The sequence below is a fragment of the Tiliqua scincoides genome, chromosome 9 (assembly GCF_035046505.1).
Source record: "Tiliqua scincoides isolate rTilSci1 chromosome 9, rTilSci1.hap2, whole genome shotgun sequence".
NCBI lineage: Eukaryota > Metazoa > Chordata > Lepidosauria > Squamata > Scincidae > Tiliqua > Tiliqua scincoides.
Genome location: NC_089829.1, coordinates 28410207 through 28416206, shown reverse-complemented (window position 1 = coordinate 28416206; position 6000 = coordinate 28410207). Strand labels below are relative to the sequence as shown.

General features: G+C 43.9%; 1 pseudogene; it reads right to left on the bottom strand.

Annotated features, from left to right (window-relative positions):
- Positions 1-754: 754 nt before the first annotated feature.
- On the bottom strand, positions 755-871 carry LOC136660869 (5S ribosomal RNA; annotated as a pseudogene).
- Between the last annotated feature and the right edge of the window lie 5129 nt (positions 872-6000).

Sequence of the window (6000 nt, the reverse complement as noted above, 5' to 3'; positions counted from 1 at the left end):
TTCTTTCTTTCGTTCCTTTTTTGGCATGCCAGGATGGAAGTCATTTTAGATGTCGTTCATTGTAAACATAATCCTCCCGCCAGAGTTTGCATTATAATTAAGGTGGATTTGAACAGTGAGAGAACTGTCATTTTCTGAACAGCTTTACTTAAGAGGAGCTATGTTTAAGTGCCAAATGAATGATCCACCAATTGCATGTCTGTGGAACACTGACATCCAGTGGAAATTTGGGATTGTTCGATTGGCCGCATACCCAAATGTGCTCACCGGGGAAGAGAGACCCTAACAAGATCTTGTTGCAACAGGGCAAAAGCTCCATCTCACCCAGGATTCTGTTTCCAAGGCTGTCTAGGCAGAAGCCCCTGGAAGTTCACAGGCGGGACAGTGATGGTAACAGCTAACCTTTATTGGTTCTCAGCATTTGGCATTTAGAGGTATTCTGGAATGTGGAGGTGCCATGATCGATGGACGTATCCCTCCATGATTTTGCCTAATCTTCTCTAAAAGTCATTTAAGCCAGGGGCTGTCACCACTTCTTGCAGAACAAAATTACAGAAGCTAAATATACACTGTGTGGCAATAAAAATATTTAATTTTTGTATCACTCTCATTGTGCAAAGGGTTTTGCATGTGCTATCTTGATGTCACCCTTACAAAAACTCTCAAGGTAAGTATTATTCCCATACTGCAGATGGGGGAGTGGTGGTTGGCAACCTTCAGTCTCGAAAGACTATGGTATAAGTCTTTAGGTATAAGCCTACAGCTCCCAGTATTCCCAGGCGGTCTCCCATCCAAGTACTAACCAGGCCTGACCCTGCTTAGCTTCCAAGATCAGACGAGATTGGGCATGTGCAGGGTAACAGTTGCTGGGGGAGACTGGCAGCCCAATCCTACCCTGTGCTGGTGCTGTGGGGCCCAGTGGCCCACACTGTACCCTGTGCTGGTTAGGAGCAAGCTGGATGTCTACAAGGGGGGTAAGAGGACATTTGTCCCTTTATCCCACGTAAAGGCCCAGCCTGCCCAATGAAGCTTCTCAGTTTTGCACCGGCTAAATAGCTAGTGCAAATCCAAGAAGCCCATGTCAGAGGAACAGGCTCAGGAAGAGGACAGAGCATAAGTGTAAGTCTACTTTGCCAATCCAGTCTGCCTGTCAGGCCATATCCGCTCCCACCCTTTCCCACCCAGAAACACCCCTTCCCTGCCTCTGTTATGCCCTCCCCCGCCCCTGCACCACTTGGTCCAGATCTGGTGCTGGCAGGATGGCGCAGGCCTTCCCGCCAATGCTGCTTACTCCTGAGTTGTCACAACCATGCTTTACAGCACATTTGCAGCACTCTAGGCAGCACAACGGCTCCTGTATTGCCAGAGTGCAAGGTTAGAATTGCGCTCTGAGACCAAGAGGGATCAACTTCTAATGAAGGACTTCCCTGATCTCCAGGAGGCAAACTCAGTACTGGAAAGCTCTTGCAGTCAGGAAATTCTTACTAATGTCTAACCAAAGTTAACTTCCCTGAAGTTTTAACCCATTTGTTCTGGTCCTGTCCTCAAGAGCTGCACACAATAAGTCACTTTCTTTTGTGTGATAACCCTTCAGATCCTTGAAGACAGCTATCATATGTTCTTCTCTTCTTCAAGCTGAATGCACTCTTTTAACCATTTCTCATAGTACTTGGTTTTGAGACCCCTCACCATTTTGGTTGCCATCCTCTGAACCTGTTCCAGCTTATTCAGGTTCTCCTTAGAATGTAGTGCCAAAACTGGCTGAAATATTCCAAATGGGGTCTGACCAGTGCAGAATAGAGGAGAACTATTACTTCTTGTTAACTGTACTCTGTGATAATGGAGCCTACTATTGCATTAGTTTTTTGTGCAGTCACATCACACTCTTGGCTCATATTTACTGGGGGAATATTCTCATAATCTCAAGTGCATCATTTCCTATCTGAGTTAGTTCATGCACTCAGTTGACAGTCATCAAGTGCAAAGCGGGGTTGGCTCTAGCACTTCAAAAAACTGAAATTATAAGTTAATATCAGGGTTCCTCTCAAGTAGAAGCATCTAAGAATATTCAGGAAATGACTTTCTATAAGACAAGTGAAATTTCTCAGGGGGCTTCTGAACATCCCTGGAAGGACAGCCAACTAACTCTAGATGCAGGAATTAATTTAAGATGGTATTCTCATACTTCCATAGTAGCACATGCTTAATTAAATGTGCTCGAGGATACAGCTGGAATAGCCCCAGGTCTCCACTCATCTGAGTTCTAGAAGTTTGCCACTGGTGCCTAGAAATTCCAAAAATATTTCACACAACCTGATGAAGCTCTAGCTCAGGGGTGCTCACACTTTTTTGGCTCAAGAGCTACTTTGAAACCCAGCAAGGCCCGGAGATCTACCAGAGTTTTTTTTACAATGTTCGCGCCATCATAACATATAACATTTATGTGTACAATGTATGTTGGTGTACCTTGAGCCCCACTGAGTATAACAGGACTTACTCCTGAGTAGACATGCCTAGGATTAGGCTGTGAGGCTGCAATCCTAGCCACACTTACCTGGGAGTAAGCCCCATTGAGTACAATGGGCCTTACTCCCGGCGTTTCCTCCCAGAGGTACCTGAAGGGGGAGGTTGGCACTCCGCGATCTACTCATTTTGCCTCGCGATCTACCGGTAGATTGCGATCCACCTATTGAGCACCCCTGCTCTAGCTCATAATGACCCCAAAATATATGAACATAGGCAATTGCAGGAAATAGTCAGACTATTGCTCCATCTCACTCTTGACTGCTTGGCCGAACTGACAATGGTTCTTCATATGTTCAGGACAAGGTCCTTCTCATCACCTGCTACCTGATCATTTTCATTGGAGACTCCAAGGATTTAAACTTGGACTTTCTGCATTCAAAACATGTGTTCTGCCACTGAGTTATGCCCCTCCTCCAAACCCATCAGACCTACTACCGACAAAGTTGAAACATTTGTCCAGGTCTACCGCAAGACATCGCTTAAGAATTCCTTTTGTAAGATGATGCTTTTCATCTCCAAAATGGGAGTGTTGATTGTTACTTAATTTCACACACACACACACACCCCACAATTATAAAACTTTCTGCAGTCCCTTTCACCATCCCACCAATAGCCAAGCACAATATGGGGAGTCTCCCCAGTGCTAACTTCAGTGTGGGATAAAAATTATTTTGTCTGTCGACTTTTCGGAGTTTCAGCGATGCTACATGGAGTGGTTTCCTAGTTAAGCCTCAATGTGTTTTTCTTTATAGCCTCCAACATGTCGAAACACATACCACTTATAACCACTGATTAACAAATATACCCACTTTGGGTTTCTCTTTCTTCAGCAGTCCAGGATGACATGACCCACGTGTTTGGATAGCATTGAATTTCACATGATAATCTACAGTAAACCAAGGCGCTTGACAATTAACATTGTTTTTGTTGGAAAAAAACCTTGTTTGCCGTGGATCTGTTTTGTCATTGCTGAGCGCAAGGGAAACCGATATCACAGTATTATGGCTCCACGAGCCATTCCGAAGTGCGCATTAGCTTCCTCTGAGATAATCTACAAGCATCTGCAAAAACAAAACACAAACCGCACTGGAAGAAAAAATATTCCATGTTCATACTGAAGGAAATCTGATTCCATTACCCAGTACCCATTCACTGTGCTACTTGGAATCATTCAGGCTGAATGCTATGCTTGGGAGGGAAAGAACAGCCTCTGCATTTCTATAATTTTTTTTTCATGTATTACATTTTATCCCACTGTGAGCCCAGGGAGCGCAAGGTGACATGTATTCCAGGTTTCAGCTAGTGAAAGATCTTTTCTAATCTCAGCCCTACCTGAAGATCCCTGGAACTGAATCTGGGCCTTTCTTCATTGAAAGCATGAGCTCTCCTACTGAACAACCTGGTTCTCCCACCCCGCCACCCCATTTTACAACTCCATCTGGTAGGTCAGGCTGAGACATACACCTTGGTTTTCTAACCAGCTCTTGCTTGGTTTCCAACCGATGCTGTGTTGGATTGGCTCTCAATTGTTATGTTGGCTGCGCTGTTCCAATTCTTGTTGGACTACATTAGGGGTTCCCCGAGGCAACCACCACTACTGGAAAAGATGCCATGCTCGGTGAAGAGAGACAGTTGCTCTCCCCCTGCTAAATATAAGACAACACCACTTTAAATGGTGCCTCTTTGCCCAGTTATCAGGGCTTAAAACATGTTAAACTAAAAATAAATAAACCCAGTGCACACTGCAAGTAAGGAGAGAGAGCGTGGAGTCATACCAGCTAGCCACAGAACCACTGAACACAAGGATGGAGAGGTGGAGCAAAGCTGTTTCAAGAAGTAAATAAATAGTAAAGTGTTACAATTCTTTTTACTGCCTTCTGTGAATCATATGAATTATTTGCTTCTTAAGAGAGTATAAAAATGCACTTCTTTCCCATTCAGTGAAAAAAGAACACGTGCACCCCTCCAAAGGCAAATGTACCTTCATTGCAGTTTTATGAGCTCAAGGAAAAGGAACATGATGCCAAATCATCATGGTAGATTTGTACAGAACAACTAGGCAGGGGATGCTGTAAATCCCCAGACAAGCTTAAACACTCAGCTATTCTAGATACAATAACTAGGTTTAAAAAAAAAAAAGAAGAAGAAGCCAGCCTCGCCACTTTTTTTTGGTCAGGCCCAGTGGAAATCTCATATTTTATCAGAAACTTTGATTTACGTTTAATGGATCTACTACCTACTAAAAAAGACCTTGTATTAGCAAATGGGTACAGATCCAGTCCATTACCTTAGGACAACTGAAAAACTCAAGGGTTTTGTGAACTAATGCAATAAAACATCATTAAACACCAGAGCGTGACAAGGGAGACAGAAGGTTCGAGTTGAAAGTCAGGAGAAGTGTTTGGAGCGCAGCAAAAACGGACCATCGATACACGGCGCTACATCTGGCTTCCATTTGCAGGAGGTCGTCGGAGGACCTCGATGTCTGTGATGTAAATGAAGAACAGAGCCCTCAACAATTTAACTGTCATCAGCACAAATGCTTTAACCGGCATTGTAAAAGCAAAGCTTGGGGCCTCTTTTTTAAATCTCCATAAGCTCCTGGTCTGAATTAGAAGCAAGGCTGTATTACCTGAAGATGAAAGAAGGCAGGTCAATTCACTTAAAACCAGAGCATTACCACTGCTAAGAAATGATGAGTAGCAATTGTACAGCGTTTCTCCGTCCTGCTTCCCCCCTCCCCCCCCCCCCCCCAAAAAAAGTGTTTGGTTGCATGTTTTGGAGAACAAGAAAGGTCTTTGGAAAATTTGGTCCCTTGCAATCCAGCATAGCCTTATTTATTATAAGTATTTACAAAACAAGATTAAGCCTATACAAATGAGTTTACGAATATCAGCCATAAATCACATATAACATCAGATCGTTACTACAAATCTGACTAGTCACCATATTCACAAACCTCAATTATGGTTACAAATCTATTTTAAGATATCTGTGCCAAGGAGAAGCTCCAGGAAGCATTGAGGTCGTAAGAACATAATATAAGAAGAGTCTGCTGGATCCTGCCCAAAGTTTGACTCATCCAGAACCCCATTTTCCTGAGTGATCCACCAATTGCCTCTGGGACGCTACAAACAGGAGATGAAGGCATACCTCTGTCTCGCTCTTGTTCCCATGCAACTGGGGATTCACTGGCAGTATTTAAAATTTCACCTCCATGTTCAAAGTACATTACTAAATCCCTGCTGTGGGGGATGAATGGACGACAAATGGAGAAGGTGGACCTGTGCACTTCCTGGATGCAACTAGCTCAGTGCATCTCAACATTTGTCCTCCATGACATCATCACAGTTACTTCTGAGTTGGAAGGCCAGATGCGACATGACAAACACCAGTAAAAGGCTCAGGGCGAAAAGAAGGACTTTTTATGATCCTGAAAAATCATGCTTTGGAGCTCTGCCTGCCGAGCCAAGC